Source organism: Corvus brachyrhynchos, unplaced genomic scaffold (genome assembly GCF_000691975.1).
Source record: "Corvus brachyrhynchos isolate BGI_N302 unplaced genomic scaffold, ASM69197v1 scaffold167, whole genome shotgun sequence".
Taxonomy (NCBI): domain Eukaryota; kingdom Metazoa; phylum Chordata; class Aves; order Passeriformes; family Corvidae; genus Corvus; species Corvus brachyrhynchos.
In genome coordinates, this window is record NW_008239547.1 from 2,555,786 (window position 1) to 2,576,554 (window position 20,769).

Below are 20,769 nucleotides of genomic sequence, written 5' to 3' on the forward strand. Positions count from 1 at the left end.
CGACTTTGCCATGTGCTCACCAGCGCTGTGCGGCCCCGCCAGGCGCTCGCCGGTGTGTGCCCTCTGCTGCCGCGCGCTCGCGTTCTCCCCTGCCGCATCTGCTGCTGCTGCACTTCCGCAGAGGGCAGAGACATAACGTGGTACCAGGCATTATCGCTGGCCAGTGTTCCTGCTGCTTGCAGCAGCACTTCAGGTCCCATGGGGCTCACCGACGGACGCACAGATAGGCTTATAATGAATTCCTCACACGGGGCACCATTTGCTGGCGATTGAATCTTGGACCCAGACCGGCAGGGAATCTGAATCTTTTATTCCAAGGAGTGAGTTGGTTTTATACACTTTTCTAAGACACAGTATTTCCTTATATGGCGTGATCTATCCCATGTTGCCACATCACCAACACACTTTCTCAGTGTCCTCCTATGGGGTGGTGACTCGCTGTTCACTCGTCTGTAAGCTCCCAGCAGGCTCCTCTCCATAGGGCTCTGCCGTGTGACACCTCCTCCCCCAGGGCCCGGTGGAGACAAGCCTTTGTGTGCCGCCATGTGCTCCTTTGTTCTGCCGTGTGCCTCTGCAGGCAGGTTTTACAGCTCACAACCTAATTCTCTAATTCCCCATACATATTTTCTTTACATTTTAAACTAATTCACTAAATTATATCTAAATAGAGCAGGCATTTAGGGGACTTTTCTACTAAGTATCTGTGGCAATCTGATTCTGTTTAAAATGGTAATAAATGCATCCCATCTCATAATGAAACCAGTGCTCCCTGCATAATTAATTTGCATTTTATACAGATGAGGATGGGAAAGCCATATTCACAGTAGTTTTCAACCAGAAAGGTTAATAAAAGGATTCTATGCAGTTCTGAAACACCGCACAAGTGACTCATTTCTGCAAAACCAGTATTTTGCAAGTGAAAGTTTTAGTGAAATTTACCTGGAATCGTTGTTCCATACAGCTCTTATCCACAAGGTGGCATTCCTAACGGGGGTTTGCTAGACATGGTCATTTCTTGCAGTTTTTGAAGGGCTGTAAGTGAAAGGCAGTCATAAGCATTTGTAATATTATACAAGCTTTTTATGTTTTCATTTTTATAAAGTGTAATTAAGAGTAATTAAAGTCAGAAACCTTAATGATAATTAGATCAGTACTCATTGATTGTGGAGTATCCAGAAATATGTGATGGTTCCAGGTTAACAAAACAACACATTCATTCATGGCATTATATGCTACTAGAGACTTTTCAGCGGTAAATCTGAAATCAATTTTGCTTTAATGAAAGAGTCTAAAATAATAATTTAAAAATTCTCTAAATCAAGAGCACAAATAATACCTAGGTCTTGTATGCAAACCTCAGTGTTTGGTGTTTTGAAAATGATGTGGCATATGGGGAGCTTGTAGTGAGTTCTGGGTTAAGGAAGGGGAGATAACAGTGTTCTTGGGAAAAAGCTGCATAGATTATGTCTTACTCTGCAGGGGAGGCTTTTTCATAGTTTCATGTTACAATGACCAAGCAACTTATTTTCATATGCCTGTCATCCAGGCTGATAACTGAGCCCGCAGGCAGTTCTGCTTTTCTTCAGGCTTTGTATAATTTTCAGTTTCTTGTAATCTTTGTATGCTAAATTCAAATGCCTTGTTATTCTTTTTCTTTAAATACAAGTTTGAAGGGAGTATAATACAGCCTGCTAAACCAATACAAGTGCACTAGATTTTATATAACAGGGACATGCATATTGTACTTTTCTCTCCTGTGGTTAAGGTCTTGATCTTACTTTGCTTCTTTTGCTGACTCTGTAAGATCAGACCTGAGCTAAATAATCATTTATATTTCCATTCTAGCTTGTGCCCTACTTGCATTTTGGTTTGCAAAAAAAAGACATAACCTAAAGTTTGTGCTTAAACTGTAATCCAGTGAAAATTGTGGAATTTTTTCCAGGTCTATTTCAAGTCAACAGAAAGGAATATGAGTAGATTTTTGTTTGTTTGATGTATTGTTTTGTGGTAGCAAAACTTCTGTGGAGTTTTTCCTAACGCTTAATTCCTGCTAATTCCTCTGCTCCCTGTGCCGACTCCCACCGATGCCTCAGCCCTCTGGGTTTGGTTCCTGTCACTTAACACAGCTGAAAGGACAGAGCAGCGGCTGCATCCACGGCGGACACTAATGACAGTCATTGCTGAGTTAGTGGGCACTACTTTGACATTAAGCAGATGTTCTTTTTCCTAACATGCTGTTGTACCTCTATCATCTCTCAAAGATGAGTCTGCGAAATAAAATACGAATTCCTATTTACTGAAAGCAGTTGTCAGTCAAAAAAAACCCCACTTTCAGAATATTTAAGATGGTAGAACCTACCTGCTTGTTGAATCTGGCAAGCACTGTAGAAGCAAACCTTCTGAGTTGGTAGTATCTTGTGCTGACTACCGGTAAAATTTGAGGGCCTGAACATCTACCACATGCTACAAATTTTAAAGAAATGTGGTGAAAATTACTATTTCCAGGATGTGGAAATGGCTGGACAAAGAAAGTTATACATAACAATTATGAAGCATTAATGAGGAAGAAAATTATTTGTTGTTGTTGCCTTTCAGGTTAAGCTACACACTGGATTTTCATTACAGTAGTTAGGTGTAGCAGTAGGTGAATAGATGGGGGCAACATTCTTCTGAGAAGAGCAAGAAGTCCCACAGGGGAGGTTTAGGAAAAACAAATGTATGAAAAAACAAATGGAAAGAAACATTCTCCGCTCTGATGGCTGCCATGTGGAAAGGGCTTATTGTGAAGGGCGGTCTGTAGATAGAACTGTACACAGCTATACAAGGGAACAGGTTAGTCAAGGTAATGGCAGGGTTCAGGGTCCCCAAAAATGCTGTAATGTGTAGGGTGTGATGGACATCAGCAGGAGAAATCAGTAGTCTGGAGCATCGCTGATGTTGCTTCTGGGACATCTCATGATGTTGGATCAGATGGATATGTACTCCAACTCCCAGAAATGGGGGAAAGAAATTATGCTGAATTTGCCCTTTTGCCTGAGGGTCTCTCAGTTATGTGACAGGGATGATAAGTTCATATAAACAAGCACTTGCAGGTAACACTGTCGGAAAAAATGGCTGTACTGACTGTAGACAAATAATAGTCCTGGTACTTCATGATGGATCTGGAAATTACTTTGCTAGTACAAAGCACGTCAGGGGCTAATTTGATGCGGTTTATTGCTTGCAAGAGGTGGATTATAAATGTTTGGAATTGCATCTTATGTAACTGCTGGTGGATAAGCATAGGTATGAGTAAGTGTGAACTGGGAAAGGAAAATTTGATACTGGGAACTGTAACCACAAGTATTATCACTTCCCATATGTAACAAACTTATGCCTAGGGCAAGGAAGCACAATTACTGACAAGCTGTGTTTGCTCATGCAGGTGATTTATTGCTGTAAGTGATGTATCACTCTGGATTACGTTTTTTGATGAAAGACTTTTCTGGAATGATCGTACTCCAAAGAAACTTTGGAGTTGTTTGCCTTCAATAGATGACCAGGTCTGCCTTTTGAAAATGTTAAATTTGTAAAGTACTTCCCTGGGGGTTTTAAATTGGTGGAAGACAAAGGGTCATTATTCAACATGGAGGTTTGCTTCCTCAAGTTAGTCACATAATCTCTTTCAGTCTCTCCCTTTGACTTCCTCAGTCTCAGAAATCTACAACTACGTATTTTAGAAAATTATCAGATACTTAAATATTTAATATACTTCCAAATTGTATGATTTTACTTTATCTGTTATCAAAAGAATATGCTGGATTCTCTGAAATTATATTAGGTGCTGAAGATACACTGATGATTTCTGAAAACAGAAAAACTGTCCTCACTTCTTTTACAAAAGGCAAAACGATGTTACATTTTCAAACTGTTAAATCTAGCTTTTAAGTCCTGATTCCAGGAAGTGTGCAGCACCTGAATTGCCAACATCTTTGTTCATTGTGCTCCTGGGTCACTGATGGTAAAGTTCTTACTTTCTTATGCATTTCTATTATTGTGAAAAGAGATAGTTTTATGTCTAGATACCTTTCTTCTCAGAGGGATCTGAATGCAAAATAGAGTTATCCACTGTGTTACTTTGTCCTGACACTAGAATTACTTTACTAAAGACAAATCAAACCTAATACCCAGTCAACCCCTGTTCAAAATACAGTGATGAAGCTGAGCCAGAAGATACTGAGTGCAAAGTGAACTTTTCAGTACTGTATAGAGCCAGTATAAAAGCTAGTTGAAAACTACTTCACAAACTACTAAGATCTCTGTAGTGCCCAATATCAAACAAATTGTTACTCATTTCTGCAAGGCACAGCTGACAGCTGGTGGAAGAAATATAAATCACTTTTTAAAAAAATCTGTCCAAAATAAAATTTGCCTTCTGTGAGCACTTAGCTTGTTGTGCTAAGCCTCAGGGTGAAGAGTGGATCTCCCATGTCCCATGGTGGTGGCTCTTCGGTCAGTTCAGGGACAGCAGAAGCATCATCTTCATTTATGAGGTTTTTTCCCTTGTATTAATTGCATGATCTGCTTCATAAATCAACTTACATTTAAATGGAACAGCTTAAAAGTAATTGTGCAGCTGAGCAACTGATGAGTTATTGTGCCTTATGGCTGTGTGGGTAAGGACCAAAAAGACAAAAATTGGTCTCTTTAACCTCCAATGTCCCTTAACTCTCCTCCAATGAGTTTCCTGTCACTTTAATTTAAAATGTATTTTGATCACCTTATGAAAGCAATTCTATGATGCATGTATCTCCAGTTCCCCAGAAACAATTGGCCAGTCCTGTGTTCCTAAATTCCCTTCTGTATATTGCCTTTCCTTTTTCCTTTTTTGATAGCTGTAATAGATGTTGTTAGGGATGATGCTGTGTGTAGATCTGGTTTTAGAGGATAGACAGAAGAAATAAACAATATTTGGAGTGTCATTGAGACCACCTTGGTAATTTTTTTTTGCTTGCAAAGCAGATGTCTCTGTTATGCACTCAAATTCTTCACCACCACCCATTATCATAAAGTCTTTTTAGCATAACTATTTTTTAATTCTCTAAGCTTTTTCATGGCACAATTTAAAATCAGTCTTTGTAGGATAAATTTCAGTTTATATTACAACTCAAAATACAAGAATCATAATTTTTTTTTTTTAAATCTTGTAATAAGAATTTTGCAGTTAATGTAATTAAGTTCCTTTCAGGCTAATACTTGGGCTGCAAATCAAGAGTTTTATTTTCCTTTTGCAATCAGGTACCCTTTGAAATGTTCACACTTAAGTTCTGTGAACTGTGTTGTCATTCTGTGTTGTGACACTGTCACTCTACTTCTGTCAGCAGGATTTTAAAAACTGCCATGAGTTCTGACTGGAAGGAAAAGTGTATGTATGCAACAATTTTCAGTGGAAAGGAAAACTAGAAGACATTATTTTGTTATTATAACTTCACCTAAGAGGAGAAGAGGTGCATATGTATGTGTGGATATTTGATAAGTTTATATCTTTCTCAGAAAGCTTCAAAGTCATGATTTTTGCAACACTTCAACTTGATATGGAGATGCTGGGGTTTTTTTCCCCCACCTTACTCCTACCCAAATTCATTAGTGAATGACACAAAAATTTTAAAAATCAGACTTCACTATGTAGAAAGTAAAAAATGGTGGGGGGAAAGAGCAGCAAAAATCAGATCCAGTGAAGACTCAGAAGCTGGATGCAATTCTGCTGAGTATCTGTAATTTAAAGCCCAAGACTGAAATTCTGACCACTTAAACAAGTCCTTTAACCATGGCCATGACTAAGGCTTCCCCTAGCCTTAAGATCCTACTATAAAAGTGGAGCTGTCGTTTTCTTGAGAGATTTGTGTACATGCCTGCTGCAGTGAGGCTAGGTACCACGGAAACAGCTTTTGCGGGGGGGCAGGGGCAGTGCTGAGAGGAGTGGTTCTACTTCTTGTCTGGCAATAATTCTGAGCTAAAAGAGGAAGAAAGCATTAAAATTTTTATTTAAACCCTCAAAAATTGTGTTTAACATGGAATGAGCATTTATAGTTTAGCAGTCTGTTTATCTGAGACTGTATGATTTTATGTATATGCACATGTATATATAATGTACATGTATACAGATTGTATATGTATTTCAGTTTGTTGTGTGCATGGAATATCATGCTCACTGGATCATTGTGACCCATCTTGACTGATACATCTCAGATCATGTGCTGAAAGAGATGTGCATCCCCGTGAAGGAAGAGATGTGCATCCCTGTGGGTACCAGTCTGCTGCATCATCACATCCAGATGGGATCTGGCCGATGCAGTTGTCCTTCCTACTCAATGTGAGTTTGATGTCACAGAGGGACCACACAACTTCCCTGAGCTGTGCTGTCAGGTTCAGGGCATCCGCAGCCCAGGGCTCCAGCTGGCCTTGACCCTTGGCTGGTTTTGTGCAGCTCCGTTGCCTGACCCTGGTTCACCATCACTGAGGAAGCTGTCGCTGAGCTCTGAGAGTTTGTAAACTGAAACCATGCAAGATAAGAAAAGTAAAACCAGGCAGAACTGAGTGTGCTGAGCTGGGAACACTCTCAGGGATTGGGCACAAATACTGGTGGGGAATCTAAAAATCTGAGGGAGAAAGCAAAGACTTAGAAGATGGCATCTCTGCAACTATGAGGACTTGAACTGATTTACTGGAGTATTTTGACATGAATGAAAGACCTTTCTTATTAAAGTATGCAACACCAATAAAAAGCAACAGAAACCACTTTGTATGCTTTTCTCTTTTTTCCCCCTCTCCCTTTTCCTCTTCCATATGGATCTTCATCTCATCAGCTCCCTCCTGACCCATCTGAAGGATGCTTCTCTGATCAGCCTCTGGTCAAAAGTGCCTCTTGATACCCTTTACTGCTTTCATTTTGCTCTGTGAATCATACATCCCTGAAGGCACCCTTGGCATGTGGTACTGTTCTCTCACTGCTCTTGACCCCAATGTCCACACTGGCATGGTGTGGTGGCCCTGAAGCTCTGCAGTGACCATCCATGCCCCTGGCTACCCACAGAGATACCCAGCTTGACAGCAGGGCTGGAGGAGGAAGAACAACATTCTCAGCCCTGATGTGAGTGTCCGGGGTCAGGGTAGGGACTAGGGGCCCAAAACGTTCTGCACTATTGCTTATACAAGCACCCAGGTGAAAATAACTCTGGTTTCTAATCACAGCAGTCACCAGGGCTGCTGAGCCCAGGCAGAGGTTCCCCACCTTGCTGTCGCAGCCAAAGCCAGCAGCTGTCTCCAGAAGCACACTACATTTATACATGGCAGACTCTGCTGCCTGCAGATCCCTCTGATTAAAGAAATCATCTCATTTTGGGAGTGTCTAGTAGCCTTCATAGGCTTCATGTTTGGATGTACTATTTGTATAGATGGCATTGAGATGCAGCCAAAGCCATACTGAACTTCTGTTGGTTTTCACATAGACATGGAAGAAATATGTGTGTGCCTTCTGGCATGTGCTCTGCAACTCCTCAGACCAAACTGGAGATGCTGCATCTCCTTATCTCTCATGTCCTTCAGACCAGGCTCCTTTCTACCTGCACTGTGTATCTTGATGCCAGTCTCTTCATCTCACTTCTGATGGCAGGTAATTAAGCAAGGAGAAGGGCATTGGACAAGACAGACGACCTGGACAGTTTAAGCTGGACTGCAAGTATACCTGGATTCCATACATTTTAATGTGAGGAGGTTTTTGTTTGCTTGGGTTTGTTTTTTGTTGATTGTTTTCTTTGTTTGTTTTTAAATGAAGATGCTAACATAAAATGTTTGGCAATTTAGCTGTCCCTGAAATGTCAGTTCTGAGGACCAGATTTGGAATGGGATTTATCTCTGATTTTGTTAGAGTATCCATTCTGGCACAGAGTGGAAGTTGCATTTGATTCACTAGTTGCAATCAGACCCATCAATACCAATATCAATCAATTTTTTATTATTTCATATCTACATTGTGTAGATGTCAGCTGTAGCTTCAAATGCATGAACAATGCTTGCTATTTGCCAGCTGATAATTGAAGAAAAACCTTAGCGGTTGGAAATAGTAAAATTCAGAGTTAAAGTGGTTAAGAAATTCCTTCAGTGTATTCTTAACTAAAGAGAGGAATAAACAAGTGATGGAGAATCAACCAAGAGGCAGGGGCAGAAGACAGGAAAGTGGCTGTAATGTTAAGAAGGAAGTTCATAACTCATTAATGTAGGAGAATTATTTGAAGATATTAATGTTATGGTGTACAAGGGAAGAGCAATAGCTTTCTAGAGCTTTTGGCAAAATTTCAGATGAGAGTACAGTGGCTGCAAATAAATGGAAGGTTTTTCATTAGTTTCATAATTAAGCAAAAAGCAAGGGGGAAAAAGGTAGCTGTAAAAAGGAGCTTCTTTTAACTGGAAAAAAATTACAGATTACAGTTACGTTGAAAGCTGTTTATTACAGAGAAAGATATGGCCTCAATCTGGCCTACAAACTTTGTACTTGGATGATTTTCCGTACAACAAAAACCCCACGCATGTTAACTGCAAAGTAGCAGTGAGACATGATACCATTGAGAGGTCTCCAAAGCTACAAAGTGTGAACTAGATATAGACAAAATATAAAAATATATCCAGTGAACTAAACTGCCCATGTGGTTAAATCACTTGGGAACCTGGAGAAGTAGGATTTCATACACAAGAAAGAGACAAAGGTGCTGAGGAGAAAGAAAGGCTTCCTAGTCACACTGTGAGCTTCTGCTCTGTAGAAACCGCTGCTGCCCAAACTCTGCTGAGGAAACCAGTCTCTGTTTGGTGTAAGCTGAAGGCAGAAATATTATTGCACAGTGTACAACAGCATTTACTTTTGGGCATTTGCGAAACAGGCAAAAGATACATTTTGGAGAGAGACTCACAGCAGTCTATCAACTGGAAAATAAATTATCCTCTTCTGCAGCCTACTCCATTATTCCCCACTGCCCTTAGCTGCCTCCTCTGGACTTGGATTCACTACATTTCCAGGCACATCTGAGCTTAGAGAACATATTATGTAGCACAAGGGAGAGCAGGTGGTCCTGTGCAGCCCTGTTTGTGTTCAGCCTAATCTGAAAGATTGGCTTTTGGAGGAGGGGCAGAGATCTGGGGGGCAATATATGCAATTCATCATCACTCTTTTCACTGACTGTGAGAAACTGCTACACCTGCTGCTCTGCTTCAGATGGGCTTTGAAATACTGGCAGACTGAAGGACATACGAGTTTTTCTTTCATGATAACAAAAATAAGCACTTTGTTCTGGTATCTGTAAAGCTGAGGCAGTTTCCTACAAGCAGCGATAATTTGAGAGCAGCTTCTGGCTTGCAGTTGATACATAAACAAGTATTTTTGGAAGTGCTGGTTGCTTTTATTATTAAAAAAAAAAAAAGAAAATCACTGCTAATTTTCAGTTTGCTGAGTCTTTTAAAACATAATTTCCAAAAGAAGCACTTTGAATTATCAGGCAGAAGAAAAATAACTCATTGCTGTGAGAGAAAATCAGCAGTGCTTAGTATGAAGTAACTACTAGAAATCATTGTGCTCTCAGGAGGAGTCTGGGTGCCTTTATGCCACAAAAAGTTCAAACAATGTTCAGCTGTGATCCAGAACCCAGAATAATGATGCAAAGCAAATGTCCACTGATGTACACAACCTGTCCAAGGGGAATCTGAGTGTGTTAGAGGGCTGGTAAGATGCCTAAAACCAAAGTGCTGGTATGGGTGCCCTGATGGGAAAAAGACCCAACACACAGTAGCTCAGAATCTGTGTTGGAAGGTGCAAGCTGTGAATGCATTTTCTGTGTTTGCCAGGCACTTCTAGAGAAAGCTGGGAAAATTCACTCCTGATCCATCAGAGGTTTTCACAAATCTGCAGATACCAGGCCTGAGTTTGAGGTCCAGGAGAGGCCACGTGCCGCCTGTGTGGCTGTTGGGGGAGCAAAACCAATGCGTCCTTCCCCGTGTGGAAATTGGGGAACTCAGCTGCCCTGCCGAGGGTGTCATGCCCAAGGTGAGGGCAGGGCTCTGGGTCCTGCTTTCCAGCACTGCCAGTGTTGGCTGCCCCATCCCATTCTGCCTGCACCATCCTGTCCTGGCCCACTTCACCCTCTTCCCTTGCTGCAATTCCACAGCTGCCTGGTACCACTCCCTGCAGCAAGTGTTTGTACCTGCACTGCTGAGAGCCCTGGAGCTGATTTGGGCATTTAGGGAAGGCAAAACCAGATATGCTAACAGTGCATATAGATAAGATAATATTTTATTTGGAAAAAAATCTGAATACAGTTTCCAAACAGCATTTAAAAATGGATTGCAAGAAGAAGCTGAACTTCTCTTGTAAATAATAAAAATTACAAATTGTCCATTGTAAATACAACCTGTGGCTTCATTGAAGTTCATTTATTTAAGCAGGTTATGAATTATTCTAGTTTTGTTCATCACCTGGTTATGTGACTGTGTAACATTAGCATCTACATCTGTATGGGAGTAGTATTACTGTACGTCTTTGAAGACCCTGGAATTTCAGAATAAAGGGTTTAATTAAGTGTTCGATTTTACTTTATGGAAACTCTGCAACCTGATTCATTTCAAGTGAATAACAAAAGTGCCATGGAGACCAGTGGGAGCAAGACTGGATTATTGCAAAATGCAGGCTTAAAATTATTTAATATTTATTAACTTTAAAACAATTATCCATGACATTCCCTCTTAACCTTTTCATTATTGTTTTACACAGCCTAAAATAGCTACCCAAGAAGTGGCTCTAAATGTGAACATGAACAGGACATCATGCTTTCCAAAACAATTAAAATTCTCACTTTCCATCTTCCTCATGCTTGCTGTGTGTAATGAAGATGAAAGACAACAAGGGACATGGTCACTGGAGGTACTTGTCGAGTCTGTGACTGAGGCTACTGAAATTCCCTACTAACTGGGCTCATGAAAACTTGGCTAAAGAAGTGCTACAGTTCCAAAGTCATTCAGCTACTAGAAATAACTGAGTCATACCTTCCAAGGCAGCCTTAGCTCAATTTCCCTATGTATATACCCTTTATAATATAGTATTTAATAACATCATCACAGACAAGTTATTCCTGAAATTTCTTCCTAATACCTTGAGCATATGTGTATCTATGTAGCCCTATGAGCTAGGTCTTCATTTCCTCCAGAGAGCATTGTATTAGAACCTAGCAGAGAGATACTCGACCTAAACTCTTGATTTCCTGAAGTTTCAAATGCAGTCAACCTGGCATGACAGCCTTGAGTGAGGAGAGCTGTGGGGGGCCCACAGAGGAGAGAGTGGAGCCACACGTCTCTTTGTCCCGTCCACCTCTTATATTTTGCTACAAATACAGTGATCAAAGTGACAGTCCAGTGCCTCCCCAGCAATACAGCCCCATCACTCACTGACTAACAAAAAAAAAAAGCCCCTTGCCCAGCGGGATGAGCTCATCCATGCTAGCTGAGCATTCAGGATTTTATTTTGCTCTAGGGTCAGGGAAAATGCAGTGTGATTTTAAATTCTGTCACAGAGGAAGGGTACACAGCAGGTAGGCAAACATGCTAAGGAGGACTTTGGACTCTGGTTGGTCAGAGACTGGAAGGTGTCAGGAAACGCCTTGCAAATCACTGGGAATAAGAGCAAAGGAGCAGCTCTGCAAGTCTCCCTTTTCCTTTCGGCAGTAGCTAATTAGTCTCTTCATCAGGAACAGGTTCCCGGTGAAAAGCAAAGCCCTGCACTGGCTGTTACCAAGCAATTATTCATTGCCATTCAAGCAATTATTGCTGTCTCTGAGACAGCAGGTACTTTCTTCTTTGAGAAACATAGGAGACGACTTTCCATTAAGCAGTCAGTCTTGTTTACAGGAAAATGCATAAATAAATAATAGAAATAATCTACCAAAGCAAAATTCGATCTTTTTGATTTTTAAGTGAAAAACCTGAGGGGAACCACTGATGTAGAAAACAGTGAAGGTTTTTGACTCTACCTGAGGAAAAATAAAAGAAAAAGCCCAAATCATTTAAAACCTTTTTTGTAAAAGATTTACCTTATGTTTTCAAAAATTATGATAACCTCTCCAGATAGGTAAAAAAATGTCACTGCTCCCAAGTTGGTGGAGAAACAAAGAGTTTGCAGTCTTTGCTATTAAAGACTTAGTTGGTTTCAAGTGTTCCAATTTCTGATTATTTTGATAGGAAAGCTTGAAAGGATGAATGTGTCTGTCCACTGCCTGGTGACACTCTAAATAATGATCTTGTGCACTGTCTCGGGGTTCCTGAAGACCCTTATCAGAAGGCATGAGAACAGCAGACAGGTTGCACATCCAGAACCACACAGACCCATCCACAGTTTAACAGGCACATCTTTACCTGGATATGAGTACTGTACATGCCTAGGTCTCCATTGTGCTCAATTTCAGGGTTTTTTGCAGGACTGATATATAAAAAGCTGGTTAGAAATAATGAACAGGATCAAGTGGAAGCGAATGGCACGGCAGTAAGAGGATCTGTCCTTTTACAAGCTGTGGCAGTAACAGATGAAGCAAACTGGCCTTCCCTGGCTCTGCAGCTTGGCTGCGGAATTTCTCTCCAAAGGGGGCCGAGCCCGCAATCGCGTGGCAGCACAATCGCTCCTAAAACTCGAGATGCTGCTCTCCTGGAGGTGGCACAGCGTGGTGCAGAGCTGTGGAAATAACAGGCACGTTTCTCTTTCAGCCTTACAATAGTATTAGTAGGCTTTTCCAGGAGTTTTGCCGACTTCTCTCATCATACTTTAGTAGCCTAAGGCAGGATGAAGGCCAGGAAGGCGGCAGTCTGTGCTGCGCTCGGGAAGCAAAGACAGCCCTGGAGCGGACACCGCCCGGGCTGGGGCCGGGAATGTGCCATTAAGGGCTCGCTGGGCTCTTTTCATCCCCGTTTTCCGGACAGAAAGGCATCCTCAGCAGCCATCTGCCGGGCCCCCGCTCCCAGCCCGCCTGCGGTGCACTGGCTCCAGGGGGAAGCATCTGACTCATTTAACCTGGGCTGATAACATATTGCAGATATTTTGCGGAGGACAGCTGAGCTTTTTGGTGCCTCCTGATGCCTAAAGAGCGTTTTGTTCCTTTTGCCTTCCCTATGTATGCCGGTTCCTCCGTGGTGTTTTGGAGGGCAGAACCTGTCATCCCACAGGATATTACTTGCTTTGGTACATCTGCCTCGTCTGAGAGAACTGGGGCGTTGGTCCTTCTGAAGATATCAGAAAATCATCTTTTAAAGGGACCCTACTTGCTAAATAAATTACTGTTTACCTAAGAGTGCACGACCTGCTGTAAGTGTTCATAAAACTTTGGGTTAATGCCTTAAAATCAGCTAGCATTACTTTATAGTGGTTCTATTTTAGTTCATTTATTTTATTTTATTTTATTCTTCAGCTTGCTCATTATACTCCAACACTGCTCTTATGCATGCACACATGTTGCTATTTGTACATCAACATCAAAGAAAAAAAGAAAGACACTCTATTGCTATCTCTTTTCATTCTCCCCTGAGGATGCTGTGATTTAGTCTCTGATCTGGAGGGCACTGTTATTGGGAACAATGCCAAGTCCTTTTTTCATAGCATGTATGAGACTGAAATTACTCATTAAAATTCTTCCCCACCTTAGTGCACAGTGTTTGCTGTGGGCTGCACTGCTGTTTGACTGACTGTGTCAATACTGTCTGGCCACTCAGCACCTGAGGCCTGGGACTGCCTTGTTATCCCTTTCTGACCCTGCCTTGAATACTTGCAGGATTGTATTCGGATACCTTCCAAATTTCAGCATCTTCCTTTTATGGATTTAATGGCCTCACCAGTTTTATCTGCTTCTGTTTTTTTCAGCTCATTTATCTTGGTTACATTTAGTTAATTGAGACTAATGTTTTGTTGAAAAATATCTCTCTTGGTCCCCAAGCTGAGCTTTTGAAGTGAGTAGATTTGAGTAAAAATTTGCAAATGAGCTATTAATATCACCGCTGCAAAGATACTCTCTCTTCACCCATCATTTCCACATTGGCCTGCAGGGAATTCCCTTTCTTGACTGGTAGTCAAACAGTTGCCAGCATGTCTGTTAGCCTAGTCTACTGCTGACTGCTATACTAGAGACAGTCGTACTTATGAAGGTGTAATACTACATTTTATCCCAAAAGAAAGGAAAAAATATATTTTATCTTCAACTCCTTAGTATCATTTTATAAATTAATCTGAATTCTTATTTGGCTCTTAAGTGTGAGTATCGCAAGATGCTCCCTGGGAGCAGGAGGCAGAAGTAGTTACACATGCTAAACCAGCCCCCCTCTCCTTTGACTTGCTTAGGAACCTGTGAAACTGTGATGAGCTGCCTGGGAGATCCCAGCACTGCCAGAGGGCCACCTCCTGAGAAACACAGTTCAGCAACAGGGAAGCACCTGGTAGTCTTTCTGGAGTTTGTCTGTTCTCTTGCTTGTAAAAGGACCTGCAGTTTTCTCGTGTTTACAGGCTTAATGTTGCAAAGGGCACAAAGGTGCACCCATTTTTCTGTGTTAGAAGTAGTTCTTGACATTCCTTCAAGGTGGGGTGACCCTGGGTTTGTCTAAACTCCAGATTTGTGTGGCTGGGGATGCCTCTACTGTTGCCCTTTCCAGCCTGTCACTGTGACACACACTGTGCCAAGTCCCCATGGCCTAGGCACCATGAGGGTTGGTTGCTCAGCTGCTCTACAGCTGCAGCGCTCTCTATCCAGCTGGAGAAATACCATTTGCACCAGCTGAAGGTCTTTCTCAAATATTTAGTGGCCACATCTTTCACAGCTCCTGGTCATTATTATATCCTTAATGATGTGTGAGTGAATGATTAAAATTCTACTACTGAAAGTAGAAAGATGTTTGGAAAAAGTTGGATCTACACCCCACAGAAGGAAGAAAAATGTCATAATGTTTGGTCTTGCACTTGACTGAGAAGCTGGTCAAATTCTCAGAGATACAGATCAAGCTGAAAACCAAATCTAATTTCCTAAAACTGGAAGAAAACTCAAAAGACAATATCTTCAAACAAGAGTAATTTTATTAGGGGAGCACCAGGATACAGAGCCAGTCCAGGAGAAGAACAAGCTTATCCATGTCAATCTGTGACTGCACAGCACTGCTGGGGCAAGTGGGAGCAGAGACCTCAGGGAGGCACAAACCTCTCCCTGACTGGGAGTGATGGCAGCATTGTGAGCAGGGGTGACAGATGATACTTTTTTCTGCAAAATGAGGATGGGAATGTCTCATCAGTGAATTCCCAGGCTGCATTTCAGTGGACTGCAGAGGTTAATATGATGCCTGGAGACAGGGAGCCGAACAATCACAAGACCTAATTGCACCTTCAACCACCACCTGTCAGTGGAAGACAGTTATGTGAGAGAGTCTGGAAGTGAGTTTTCTGCTCCTCATGATTATGTCCTCAGCAAAGACACATTAGCTGAAAAGCTGTGAGGCATTTCTAAAACTTTAATCATGACTTATTATCATGGCTTATTATCATGGCTGCTTTCTGCTGGATATTCCTAGCCTCATGGGCCTCTTAATATTTATAGCAGCTATCACCAAAATGAGTGCAATATGTCTTCAGTCGAGGATAGATGGGTTGCAGAGAGCAGGGAATGGGAAAGTGTTTCTCCTGGAGACCCTCGTTTCCTGTGGCGATTTAGCCTGTACTGAAACTAATAAACAGGTCATGTCATTTAAAAGGAATACTCCCAGGTGGAAAGGTAAACACATGCTTCAGAGCAAGGCTAGGTTAGTAGGTAAATAAGTATCCCTGATACTCAGGGGCATTTAATGTGAAATGTTAATTGTGTTACAGAGGGCTTAGGTTTGGCAGGATAAAATGACCAGACAGCATTTCTAGATCTCACAGCCAAGCTGATGACAGTATTTTACTCTGTTACAGTCCATGGATTACCATCTAGTGACATCAAATTACTGCTAATAATGAGAACCTGTGGCACAGAGTTCAGAAACACAGCATTGCACAGGCAAGCACAGCAGAAAGGCATCCCAGTGACCACGGCAGGACTTGTGCTGAGTGGGGCAGTAAACACAACACGTGCTGGCACAGGTGAAAAGTCTTCAGGACAAAACATTTTTCTTTCCCTTTGGAAAGTGCTTTCTCCAAAAGCACTGCTTTGCCTTTAAGTCAAAAAATTGACTTCATGTTGCTAGGAGGATATGCTGAATGAACAGAGTGAGATAACCACATTTTATTGGATATCTTGGTATGATATTTATAGGGTAATATTGTATGATGTTAATACCAAGAAAGCTCAGGGTCAGTGCTCCCTGGTCTTGCCTTCACAGCCATGGAAGAAAGCAATCCCGTGAATGACACTTGAAATAAATCTCAATATTTCCTTAAGAAACTTGGGTTCTGAAATGAATTTGCTTTTTAGTGCCCAAAATTAGACATCACAAAGATTTTTTTAGAAATTGTTGATCATATTCCAGCTCTGAATGTAAAGGCTCCTGGCAATTCAGCCGTGGTCAGTATGCATAGTTCTATATTTAGGTATCTGATTGTAAGGACCCTGGCCGTGATCTCCAAGACAGCTTCCTGAAAGCACACAGAGAGGCTGCAGCTCAGCTCATTCTTACTATTTTCACGACCTTTTGTGCTCCATAGGTATATTTGTGATGACTGAAGGAAAACAGCCCTGTTTTATGGGAACCTTGGGAATGAAAGAGCCTTTCTTGAATAAGTTTTTGGTTTTGTTTCTTTATTTTAAATCTGAACAGAGCACTGAAGATTTTTGCCTCCACAAGTTCAATAAAGTATTTAAATACTGAAACATTTTCACTCTTGGCTCATTACTCAGGGCTTTCAGCATTGTGTTTGAAAAGGAGCTATTTATGGGTTATCAAACAACTGTGCTGGGAGAAAGGAATTTAAAGAATGTCCTTGAGCCTTTGGGGAGCTTTGCAGAACAGGAACAACAAAAACTTGTGCCAACCCTTAGTGCCTCCCCAGCCAGGCTGCCCTTTTGTATCTGCTTGCTGCCACAGTGGGATTGGAGGACTGTCCCCACAATGACATGGGCACAGGGTTCAGGAATGGAATCACTATATCCTTTTAAAGACAGCTCAGGTGCTGTTCTTGAAATGGAAGGGAGGTTTTAGTTGGGATGGAGCCTCTGTAGGACCCAAATGAAGAGTAGATATCCCACAAGAGAAAATTCTGATCAAAACAGAGCCCTGACATTATTTCTTCATACTGGGACAATATGCAGTGATGTTTAAAGCATGTTAATGAAATATTTGTATGAATCTCTTTTAAACACAGCATATTTTGTAGATGACAATGACAACAAGAAGACATAGTAATAGAAAACTCACTCATTTCTCACTATTAACTTGAGTGATGGACAGAAGGAAAGTGCCTCAGCCACAGTGCAGGCTCATATGCCTATCCTGACCTTCTTCTGGCTCACTCTCTTTCCCCATCAGGGCAATTTCATCAGGGAGACACAGATTTTGTCCCATCATAATGGACAGGAGAGCAAGGGTGTTCTGCCATTTGGGAGATGGATGCACAGACTCCTTGCAGAGCTCTGTTAGCAAATTTCAGGGACATGTCAAGTCCAGCAAACTACTGTCCCTGCCTGCCGATACATGCAAAGGGAAAACATTGAGAAAGAAGAGATGTATCTATTGAAAGAGCCCACAAACTGGCATTCAGACAGGACATACACAGAGTACATTTCAGTCAGAAACCTTTTACCTCCCAGACACTGAGATTTTGCAATAAGCTCTCTAAGATTTTCACAAATCAAATGCTTTGCTATTTTGCCAAAGAAAAGGGGCTGGCATCTGGAAGGAATGACACCATCTGGGCTGTTGACAGCAGGGGATGAGACTTAATGACCTGTCTGGCTGTTCTAGGTCTCTGTTGTTCTCTGCCTTCAAGAACTTTCCCTCTCTGCTCCCCCAGTTACTCAGCATTTCTAAACTTGCTTATCCTCAAGTGAGTGTAAATCCTACACTGTCTGTATACAAGAAAAGGAATTATCCTCATTAAAACCAAGTAAATTAGTATCTTATTGCAGCACAGCAAGCTAAACTCTGACTTAGACAATTGGTATTGGTGTTATCTTGGTGTTTTGTGGCTCAGTAGGAAACAGCTACTGTATAAAGCCCCCTCTATTGAACCCAGTATCTCATGCTTTAAATATGTTCACCAGTGCCTGAGGGATGCATTTCCCAACTAAAACTCCTCTATACCCTGGATAATCACTTATGGACAGCAGGAAAAGCAAGAGCTGCTGGCAAAAATCAGCTCTCCAAACCCCACAGTCCTGCTGTAAATCTGAGGAGATATAAGACGGATATGTCAAGAGCTCTGCTTATGCCCTAAGTCATCTACTGACGAACAACAACAGAAGACCTTTACCCCATCTCCTGCCCAGCCAAAGCCTGACACCAAGGAAGGGCTGTAAATCCAGTACATGAATTTTGAGTTTGTTTTACCAGCAATGACGCTCTCTCCTTTCTGAGTAGGATGTGAAAAACTTGGAAAAGAATTTGAACTCCAACTGGCTTCCCATAAGCCAGGGACATCATAGAATCATAGCATGGTTTTCACTGGAAGGTAGCCAAAGATCATCAAGTTCCAACCCCCCTGCTGTGTTGAGGGACACCTTCCATTAAACCAGGTTGCTCAGAGCCCCATCCAACTTGGCCTGGAACACTTCCAGGGATGGGGAATCCCCTCTTCCCTGGGCAACCTCTTTAGTGCCTCACAAATCTCACAGACAAGAATTTCTTCCTAATATCTAATTTAAGCCTCCTCTCTTTCAGTTTGAAGCCATTGCCCCTTGTCCTGTCAGTACATGCTGTTGTAAAAATTCTCTCTCCATCTTTCTTGTAGGCTCCCTTCAGGTACTGGATGGCCACAATTAGGTCACCCTGGAGCCTTCTCTTCTCCAGGCTAAACAATCCCAATTCTCCCAGCCTTTCCTCATAGCAGAGGTGCTCCAGCCTTATGATCAAGTTGTAGCCCTCATCTGGACTTGCTCCAACAGGCCAATGTCCTTCCTGTGCTGGGAATCCCAGAGCTGGATTCAGTGCTCCAGGTGGGGTCTCACAAGAGCAGAGGGGCAGAAACAACTGCCTTCACCTGCTGCCCACCCTGCTTTTGATACAGACATGTACTGGAGAAATGCTGCCAGACTGAGGAACTAGGCAGGCTGTTTCTTTAAGGGCATAAAAAGATCAGTGTCTGAAAGAACAGATCTCCTGACACCATAGGGATGACATTTGCTGTATGACACTACATGAATTTTAAGATCATTTAGAGTAAGGTCTCTGCTTGGCTTGTACACTTCCAAAATACAGTGAGGTATTTAAAAGATGTGTAGATCTGGCGCTGAGGGACATGCTTTAGTGTTGGGCTTGGCAGTGTTATGTTTAACAGTTGGACTTGATGATCTTAAAGGTCTTTTCCAACCTATATGATTCCGTGATTCTATACTTGCTCAGTTGCTCCTGTTGGACATGAGGGGCATTGCCAGGGTCCCCCCTGTGCACTCAGAGCTGACAACATTCATAGGCATTTTCCAGATTTCTTACCTTAAAGTAACCTGAATTTATCACCTGACAAACTCGGCAGCGCAGTCTAGTTTTTATCTGTCACAGAGCAGACGGCAGTGGAAATGGAGGTTCATTACTTTCTCTCCAGGACTGCAGTGCTCCCCGTTTCACCGACCGGCTGCTGGCCGACAGACCGGTCGCTCTGTCTTCGTAGCTGACAAGGGCTGTTGCAGACGCCACCTCATCGCTGATCTGATTATGTCGAGATGAGGGAGGATGTGGTTTTGAAACCTTGAATGCCCTTCACTCTCCAACTGCTCTGCCGTGCAGCGGCTGCTGTGCAGTGTGGGCTCTTCAGTTGTCTCCTGGATGGAATGATCTCATTAGGTGATTTCAAAGAGCTGGATGGAGCAGAGCCACCTGCTTTCTCAGAAGGAGAGTCTCATCAGCTTTCCTGGAACTGATAAAGCATATGTGAAAGGGATGTCTGAATCCCATGAAAACATTACTTTAAAGACACAGCTCCAAAATTTCTTTGTTTGGAGAGCAGTAAACAGACCAGCCCTTTGCCTCCTCTCCTTCTTCCTCTAATCTTTCTCTCCCCTTTACCCAGGCTTTTTTTGTTTACATTATACTTCCAAACAGCTTAGGGATATTTATCAGTCACCAATATTTTTTTTCTCGAACATGTAAGCCAATATGGATACACAGGAATAAATCCCCATGGGGAAACCCCCCTTCTGGAATTAGGGGACTTTTGATTTCTAATCCACAGTGGTAAAATGAAAAAAAACCTCCTTGATCCTGGAATAAGACCATGTCTGGGGGTGTATTACCAACATTGTTGTAATCATGTGCAGTGCCATGTCAGCACATGCTGGTTCAGCTCTTCTACCAAAAAGAGCTGCTGCACGGTTAGAAGTGCTCCTGAGACTCCAGGAAGGCGAATTCCTGTGCCTGCCTGTGGAGTGGCGTGGGTATGGCACTTGAGGAGTGCAGATTGGGCATCCACATTCCTGTCTGTCCATGAGCTGCACAGAAGAACCATTTCTGGGAACAGCTGGAGGCTTGGGACTGAATTGCCTCCGGTAAGAAAAACAATACCTCTGATGGAGATTTTTCTAATGGGAGTATCTACTGCCTTCAAAG